The sequence below is a fragment of the Enhydra lutris genome, unplaced genomic scaffold, assembly GCF_002288905.1.
Source record: "Enhydra lutris kenyoni isolate GAN:26980312 unplaced genomic scaffold, ASM228890v2 scaffoldscaffold28, whole genome shotgun sequence".
NCBI classification, from domain to species: Eukaryota; Metazoa; Chordata; class Mammalia; order Carnivora; family Mustelidae; genus Enhydra; species Enhydra lutris.
This window is the reverse complement of record NW_019154112.1, coordinates 26,811,570-26,821,681: the sequence shown is the minus strand read 5'-3', so window position 1 is coordinate 26,821,681 and position 10,112 is coordinate 26,811,570.

Here is a 10,112-nt window from a genome sequence, read left to right as displayed (position 1 = left end):
TCCGCATCTGTGAGATATGGAATTGAAACTTTAAGACAATTTTCAAACTTTGCAAATTATAGGCTTTTAAAATGGAATTGTGTGTATAACCTTGATTTTTAAAAACCAACTGCAGCAGCAGAAGAAGAAATAGGTCTCTACATCTTCCCATCTTCATGGTGGTCTGAAATAATTTCACAGCAGTCTTGGCTCCTACAGAAACTCATTTTGAAAACTACTAGACTACAGGCCATTGGGGGCCCATAAAATCCTTTTCACAAACATACATTTCCTTTTCAAACTCTATTTTTACCAAAGAAATTTTGATTCTGGCAAAGGGCTTCTTAGTGAACATTTCATAAATGATCATCATTGGGCTACTGAGAAAAAACTATGGTTCAAAGGTCCTTTCTACTCTGGTAACTCAGGGAACATTTCAAAGACTATAAATATTTTTCTGAGGACATTATTCAGACTACTCAAGAGACAAAAGCATGTTTGGCCTAGCAAACAAAGAGGCAATTGCGTTCTATCTGCACACGTTCTCGATCAATATGGACTTACCATTCCCATCACCTTGGCTCAATTTAGACAGGTTTCTTTCTGACAATCAGCTCCTGAGCCCCATTTTCCTAAAGCAAATACTTCGGAAAATTTGCAATTAGAAATTCTTTCTCTGCTCCTATGAGATGTAAATAATCTCCCAGTCTATAAGATTTACAACACAAGAATGTATTTTTCCATGATCTTCTCAAGGAATAGATGATGGTCAGGCTTTGGTAGCCTCTTTATGTCAATGGTAAAAAAAAGTGGAAAAATAAATATGACACAGACTCTTAGATTTTGATGCAGATGACAGTGTTTTCAAGGAAGCAGATTATAAAGAATATGGTATGTGTATTGAGCAATTGCAAGAATAAATTTCAAATGATAAGGAGGTATTCATAACTTCTACATAACATTTCACAGTCTCCACATGGGGCAGAAAGAATTCTGCTTGGATAAAGGCTAGAACAGATATTATCTTGCATCATTTGAAGAAAAGAAAAGGAGGTTTTCAATAGCAGGGTAAGTTATGGCAAAAGTAATCAAATGAGAAATAAGTTCAATGTGAAGGAAATATTACCCAAAATTAATGTAGTAGAACAAGGTATAATTTAGGTGATCTTGAAGTGATAATCCCTTCCTGTGATCTCTGAAATGGAAATATGCTCATGCTGAGTATAAGGTGAAATCTCTAAGGCTGAGAACACTCTGTAATATCAAGGACAGATAACAAAATTAATTAAAGATGAAAAGTTCTTACTGAACAACCTGTAACATTTCAATCCAGCCACACGGCTATTTCCAAATAAATTGTCCATTAAAACTGTATTCCCTTTGATCCAAATCTATGCTCCACTGATATTCTAAGCAGTGGTAATCATTACATTAGGGATAGAATTTATCACATGGTGGACATAATGAAAGTCATCTTTGTGTGAGACAAAAAAGAGAAGAAATCAAAGCAAACACGTAACAAAGGCTAGGAGGAACCAAAATTTGAGAATTTACTTGAAATTTTTGGTCATTAAACATTTTCTGACTTAAAGATTATGTTAATATATATGCTAGAAGGGAAAGGTATTTGGCTGCAAATAAGATATGGATCGAGGTTGGAACTTTTTTGTAAGTAGCTAGTATTTATCTAAGAATCCCCTGTGGCCATTGCTGCGACTCGTCTTCACTCATGGTCACAAAGCCTGGGGGAACAGAGCTAATTTACACCAGTGTAAGGCGCAAGCCCCAGGATGTTCAAGGGGAAGCAGAAGAATCATAACAAGATCTCCTTCTTTTCTCTTTTCCTTAAATCTTCTCTAGGTTAAGAAGTGGCTTCTCCATACTTGTAAAAGGAAGAGGTTTATCAAAGCTTTTCTAAAAATCCATTTAATATAGACTGCTTTCAGGAGGATAATGAAAAACCTCAGTGAAAATTCTATTTCTAAAATTCTTTCAGTTACACCACAATTTTACGTTCACAATCTATTGGAAAGGTATGGTCCTCAAAATACAAAAATGTTAAAAAATATATATAATAATCCTATATGCATCTCAATGTTCTCCTTGAAAGTGAAGGAATTAGCTTGGGTGAAGTCTAATGCCTCTTCCATGCTCAAAACCTTCTTAAAATTAAAAAAAAAAAGACTAGCATTTATTGAGCATCACTATGCTGAGTATTGTACTAGACACTTTTCATTTGGCCAGTTTCTCATAATAACCTTGCTGAATGGTTTTTACTATCACTATTTTATTTTATTTTATTTTGTTTTTTAATTTTTTTTATTTGACAGACAGATCACAAGTAGGCAGAGAGGCAGGCAGAGAGAGACAGGAGGAGGAGGCAGGCTCCCCTCCGAGCAGAGAGCCCGACGCGGGACTCAATCCCAGGACCCTGAGATCATGACCCGAGCCGAAGGCAGAGGCTTTAACCACTGAGCCACCCAAGCACCCTACTATCACTATTTTAAAGAGAGGGAAACTTATTCCTCAGAAAGAAAATAGAACAGAAAAAAATAGAACTGTCCTATGATCCAGCAATTGTACTACTGGTAATTTACCCAAAGAATATAAAAATACCAATTCAAAGGGATACATGAACTCTGACGTTTACTGTAGCATTATTTACAATAGGCAAGATATGGAAACAGACTATGTGTCCATTGATTAATGAATAGATAAAGAAGAGGTGATATATATATATATCTACACACAATGGAATTATTATTCAACCATAGAAAAGAAATGACGTCTTGCCATTTGAAATGAATGGATGGAGCTAGAGAGTATAATGCTAAGCAAAATCTGTCAGTCAGAGAAAGACAAATACCATATCATCTCACTCATATGTGGAATTCAAAAAGCAAAGTAAATGAGCAAAGGGAAAAAGGAGAGAGAGAGAAATTAAGAAACAGACTCTTAACTATAGAGAACAAACTGATGGTTACGGGGGGGAAGGTGAGTGGGGGTTTGGGTGAAATAGGTGATGGGGAGAAGGAGTGCACTAGTTGTGATGAGCACCAGGTGTTGTATGCAAGTAGCTGAATCACTAAATTGTACACCTGAAACTACTAAAATACTGTATGTTAACTAACTGAAATTAAAATAACAACTTAGAGTGGGAACCTTAGATTGAAAGAAGGTATACCATTCAGGACACATTAACTGCGACAGTAAAGTATCTCAAACTTGTATAATATCTTAAATATAACAGAATTTTATTTTTTGCCCATGTAATGTCAAAATAGGTAACAGTGATCTGAAGGAGTCTCTCTTCCAAGCATTTATTCAGGAATCCGGGTCTTGATCCATTTTAGGATTCTGGTACCTTCAACATTTGGGTTTTAAGGTGACTGAGTAAAGGAGTAGAGAAAGTAAACCTCACATAGGAATATTTTATGGACCAGTCCTAAAAACGGTACCTATGACTTCCTTTTCCCAGATTCCAATTAAGGGACCACTCAACTCTAAAATAAATGGAGTTATTATGGTCTCAGAAAGAAGAGAACATTATTCAGACTACCAGTCTCAAGCACAACTGGCTTTCTGCTCACCAAATACTCCTATAAGTCCCTTCCCATACGTAGAACAAATTCCTCACCTCTCCAAAGGAGACAGCTCGAAATCTCATTCCAACAAAGCCTCCATCTAGAGCAGGATCTTCAGTCTCATGCAGTCTTTTCTGTCAGGCCTGGATGTGACATATGAAAATAGAAGTTATCTTACAAGACATAGGTATAAGAATAATCATAATAGTATCATTTGTCACAGAATATCATTAGAAATAAATTTCATGGGTGAGAATAAAGAAATTGTGCTATATTCAAAATGGTTAATTAATGATGAAAATGAATTAATTCCACCTATATCCAAAAATATAAATTATAGAAATCTAATATACATGACTTGTAATTCTAACACATTTGTATAACAATATGGATGCATTATATTATATTAACAGCCAGTATTAGAACTTGCTAGAAAAAACATCCTGCTTCATCGGCCCCTTCTTTGAATTGTTTACTTTGGGTAGAAACTGATTCTCTAAGCAGGAATAAGAATAGAGGTGTCTGCACAAGCAGAAAGAATTTGATGCTCCAGGGAGCTGAGTTATAAAAAAACAGAATACTGGGTAGCAGGCTCTGCATGGTGAACCTTCCCCAAGACTCCTAAATTTTCATTAAATTTGCAATACCATTTAATGCAAGTGGAGATTTTGGAGTTACCAGAGAAGCAAGTTCATTTTAAAGCCCAATTAAATGCAGAGGTGCAGATCAGGGAGTATGAAGGCAAAGAGAAGCATGAAATGCCAACTGTGGAAAACCTCATATATCATGAGAGGAGTTCTCACTCTCACCAGACCATGAAAGTAGAGTTCAGGCTGAATTTAACCAGATCATGGTGGGATAAGTGAATTCTAGTGAGCTCATAGGTTAAACTGTTTAAGTGTTTGTCACTTAAGTTCACAGTAGATCTTAAGCCGTGGAATAATTGCATAAAATAACTTACAAGGTTGATATTCACCATATTTTACAACACGAATGACCATGGCAATCACCAGTCAGAAAGGATGCCAACCATGATGTTGGAGCAGAGTTCTGAAGTTTCCCTGATATGCTAGGCATTGCCCCTTTACTACTAATTCCTGGGAAAGTCTAGATGTTCCAGCACACTAGCCTGGGTGACAGTGAAGAACTAGAACACTGGCCATTTACCAACGAGATAAAATAATTTCAATATTTAACAACTACTATGATCATATCTGTGTGTACCAGTGGAACAGAAATAACTAGACACTTTGATACTATAAGAAGTTAGAGCCTGAAAATAAAGAGGGAAAGGAGATTCCTTTCATTCTTCCCTTAACAGTAGGCTATATTCTCCTTCCTTGCAATCAATTTATCATTGTAACACCAGGGAATGGGTACAGTCATTTTTCACCTAAGGAAGGAGGTTACATGCAGATGTAATCCATCCAGGCAAGAAAAAAAGAAACAAGCTAATTCCCCTCCAGCTTCAGAAAAACATGAAAAGAATTTAAACAAAAGAAGGGCAAGTAGGAGAGAGATGTTTGAGCACAGATTTCTGTTCAGAGCTTCCCACATGGACAGAGAAAACATGGACAAGATGGGTTGAGAGATGTTTTTACCCCACTGTAATGCTTAAAGAAGAGATTCCACTAAGGCTATCTTTTGTACCAACTTGGGGACAACCATAATCAGAGCAAAACAAAAACAAAAACAAAAAACTGTCTACATGGGCTGGTTAGGCAAAGGAGGAACTTGATACAACTTTTCCCAAGTGTCTCCACTGCCATGCCAATCTCAGCTAGGGTGAGATCCATAATTTTCCACATGTACTCAGAAATGTGGAGAGGGACCCACAAAAGTTAACGAGGAGTCTGACTGTGATATTGTTAGAAAATGTGGCACTTGTAGGAACAAATTGATCTTGGATTCAAGGACTTCCAAAGCCTAAATTAAAAGTTGTTTATCAGAGGGTCTACAATGCCAGTGAGAACAAAGTTTTGTCCTAGTAATTGGGGAGGACCGCTGGGCCCCATCTGAGTCAGGAAAGAATAAACCACAAATTCAAGAGTAGTAAAATTATGACACAGAATTTGGGAGGGCAAACAGACCAGGTGGGCATAGGACATTACTAAAGAGACCAGGGGATAGATGTGCGAATCCCAACACCACCCTTTTGCTATCCTATGGTCACATGAAACCCCTTCCTCCCTGTATTCAGATGCTGTCTTGGAGTCGAACAGGGGATTCAAGTGCCATTTGAAAGATTAAACATTCCCTTAGTGTGACATTCTAAATTATTGTCTAGGGCTCAGTTCCCTAAATGGATTTCTAGGGAATGGGGTGCCCAAGACATCATAAGACAGTAACAAGCAAGTCAATAAACTCTCAAAGCTCAGCGGTGTGGAAACTTTCTGAAAAGTGTTTTGTAATCACACACGGTCCGAAAGTCTGTAAGGTTCCACATGTTAGAACCCATTATGATTATTTTAATCAAAGCACTGATAACAAATTTCAAAAAATAAATATGCTTTCCTGTCCAAGAATAAAGGCATTATATAATTTATTTGATATTTTTATATTCAAATATTAAGTGATTAAAATGTTTAATAGTTTGTATTTGAAGGGAAAAACCCTAGCTAAAGAGAACATCATTTTCAACTGAGGTTTCTGTAAAACTATTTCAAACTATAGTTATTGTTTCATGGTATCCATGATGCTTAAATCATTTCTTTTTATTTCATAATCAACATTATGGTCCAGTTAGGGTTTTAACCTATGTTCTTTACTATTTTCAATACTTGCCACCAGATTTTGACTACATCAATCACTTCTGTCTTTTTTATCTTTAATTCCACTTTCTCCTTTAAATGTACTCCACTTTCTTCAAAGTAAGGAAAAGAGAAAAGGATTTATTGACTATTTGTGTAAGGTTCTGTTCTATGCAAAGAAGTATTAAAAAAAAGAAGAAGAAAATGGGATAACATGGAGCTTCAAATTACACAAAACTAGGCCAAACTCTAAATCACCTAAATTGCTATTAACCAAGATTTCTTTTTTTGTTGTTTTTTAAGGATTTATTTGTTTGTGAGAAAGAGAGGAAGAGAGGAAGAGAGAGAGCATGTGTTAGCAATGAGAGGGCAGAGAGGAAGAATCTCAAGTAGACTTCCTGCTGAGCATGGAGCCCAGTGCCAGCAGGAAATAATGACCCTGAGATCATGACCTAGGCTGAAACCAAGAATCAGACGCTTAAATGACTGAGCCACCCAGGTGTCCCTGTTAAAGATTTCTTAATAAACTGTGTAATAATTCACAACAACACTTCATCAAAATTTAAAAAAAAAAAGAAGAAGAAGAAGAAAGAAAAGAAAAAGCCTTAGATTCTAAAACCAGGAGGACTGAATCCTATCAGTGATTGCATGGTACTATTTCTTACTTAACATGTTTATAAAACCAGAAAGGAAGTTTTCAGATGACTACCTCATCATTTAAAAGTGGATATTTTAAGTCGTTAGACCTGAACTTATATTTTAAACAAAGTATGTGGCAGTTTAACAAAGAAATTAGGAATAAGGGAGCAAGATATCTTGGATTGCTTGTCCAGAGTCAAATATGTGGATTAAACGAAGACTCTTTTCAGTTTGAGTCAAAGAAATCCATTCAATGACAAATAAGTTATCTTTCCTTTTTAATGGGGAAATAATGGCTTAGGAGCTAAAAACAATCTGCTCACGACAATTTTAAATATCTAGGGACTTATAATTGTGACATGCAACGAAAGTAAAGCTGTGTTTGCCCTTCATTTGTCAGAAAGGTCAAGTGTCTCAGAGCATTTAATTTAAAAAGAAAAAAATGCATGAAACACAACACTATTTCACCAGTTGAAATGGCTCTGGAGTCTCCCATCAACTTCAGGAATTAGTTTCAAAATGTTGCCTGCTTCATTCAGCCTGCAGCCGGCATGGAGCAGACCACCTGCTGTGAAATGAGGGTATAGAGACCAACAGTTATTGTAGCAGTAGCCATAAGTTTATTGCTTATTGGTACTCAACTTAAATCTTAGTAATTTTGAATTACTGAGTTAGCTTAGATTTATGGAGATGCACAATCATTTAGAATGGCATTCATTCCAGAAGGGTACATTATCTAAACCAATTTTCTTATAGTGATGCGATTGCAATACTATAGTTACGGTTGTATCAGCATTTCCATTATAAAGTCCTATTTTCAGGGTTTTATAATTTGACCATAAAAATTCTCTCCTTGTTGAAACTTGGCAAACAAGGTCTGAGGCATAGAACTGAGTTGTAGGGGTTTTTTAAATGAAATTTAAGAACACACACACATGTTTGATCCATTCAGCCATCTTAGGCTTTAACTCTGCAAACAACAATAAAAATGCACCAAGTGTATCTAGACAGATGGAAAGAGTAGAGAAAAGATCAATCACCTACAAACACCAAGGTGATGAAAATGGTCAATTCCTATCAGTTGTACGTTAAGTCCCTGGGAGAGTCAGAAGAACAATGGTTTAGAAGGAGGTTTGAAAAAGCAAGTGAAATTCTCACCACACTAATAGCACACCCGTGGCTGCAACAAGTCACTTTGTCTCCTACTATCAGGTCTCTCATCTGCGAGGTAGAGATGATTACACTTCCCATGGAAAAGTGTGAGAATCAAATAAGTAGAAACAAAGACTGTGAAATTTTAAAAGTGCTCTATATTCATGCAATGTTATTTCTTTGGTTCCTAATAGTTTCTGCTTATAAAGTTTACTGTCTTCACTACTTATTTTAGATTTATTAGGCCTGTATAGATCTCTCCAAATATCTCATAAACTCCTGGAGTACAGTACCTCTCTCTTTGCCTCCAACGTGGCACATAAAAATATTTGTTGAACTCGTGGGTAATTAATTTTTTTATATTTTCCCTTCAAAACTGCACGTGGTTGCCTGTTTTGTAGAGTCAGCATTTCCAGTTGGCATTAATCCACCCTGAAAACATGACGGTTGCCCTCTAGCGATCAACAGAAAATAGGCACACGGAGTCCCAAGGAAAGGCCAGAATCCTTCTTGAGGAGACCCATACGTGGGAGTTTACTTTACATAGTTTATAAACTACGTATATGAGTATATAAGACAAATCTGAGATGTTTGTAAATCCAGATTAATCGATATAAAAGAGGGATGGCATTTCTCAGTGTTGTATTATGGCAATTAATGGGGGGGGGGAAGCTATGTTAACAGACTACTTAGGTTCCATCCTGGCTCTACTACTTGCCAGCTTTGTAAACTAGCAAGATACCTGGTAACTCTGAGACCCAATTTCCCACCTATGAAATTAGGGATAATTGTAGCAACTGCAATCTGAGGGTTGTTATAATAATTACATGGGATAATCCATGACAATCTTGGCTCATATTAAGTATTAGAAAAATGTTAGCTATTGTTATTTTGCTCTTTCCTCTGTCCCATTCTGAGCACAATATTCTTTCCAAAATTGTCATTAATGAAGAGTATCTTTTTTTTTTAAGATTTTATTTATTTATTTGACAGACAAAGATCACAAGTAGGCAGAGAGAGAGAGAGAATGGAGGAGGAGGCAGGCTTCCCGCTGAGCAGAGAGCCCGATGCGGGGCTCGATCCCAGGACCCTGGAATCATGACCTGAGCCGAAGGCAGAGGCTTTAACCCACTGAGCCACCCACGTGCCCCAAGAGTATCTTTTTTTTTAATTTAATCTTATTTTTTCAGTGTTCCAAGATTCATTGTTTATGCACCACACCCATTGCTCTATGCAATACGTGCCCTCCTTAATACCCATCACCAGGCTCACCCTTCTCCCCCACCCCCCTGCCCCTCCAAAACCCTCAGTTTGTTTCTCAGAGCCCACAGTCTCTCATGCTTCATCTCCCCCTCCGATTTCCCCCAACTCACTTCTCCTCTCCTTCACCCAGTGTCCTCCATGTTATTCCTTATGCTCCACAAGTAAGTGAAACCATATGATAGTTGACTCTCACTGCTTGACTTATTTCACTCAGCATAATCTCCTCGAGTCCCGTCCATGTTGACGCAAAAGTTGGGTATTCATCCTTTCTGATGGAGGCATAATATTCCATTGTATATACGGACCATATCTTCTTTATTCATTCCATCTGTTGAAGGGCATCTTGACTCTTTCCACAGTTTGGCAACTGTGGCCATTGCTACTATGAATATTGAGGTACAGATGGCCCTTCTTTTCATTACATCTGTATCTTTGGGTAAATACCCAGTAGTGCAATTGCAGGGCCATAAGGTAACTCTATTTTTAATTTCTTGAGGAATCTCCACACTGTTTTCCAAAGTGACTGTACCAACTTGCATTCCCACCAACAGTGTAAGAGGGTTCCCCTTTCTCCACATCCTCTCCAACACTCACTGTCTACAGTCTTGTTAATTTTGGCCATTAACTGGTATAAGGTGGTAACTCAATGTGGTTTTGATTTTTAAAAGCATTTTTCTTTACATACTTTGTTTTAATAAGCTTAAATCAATCTAAAATAGAAAAAAGCAAAGTTGAGTGTTACTTG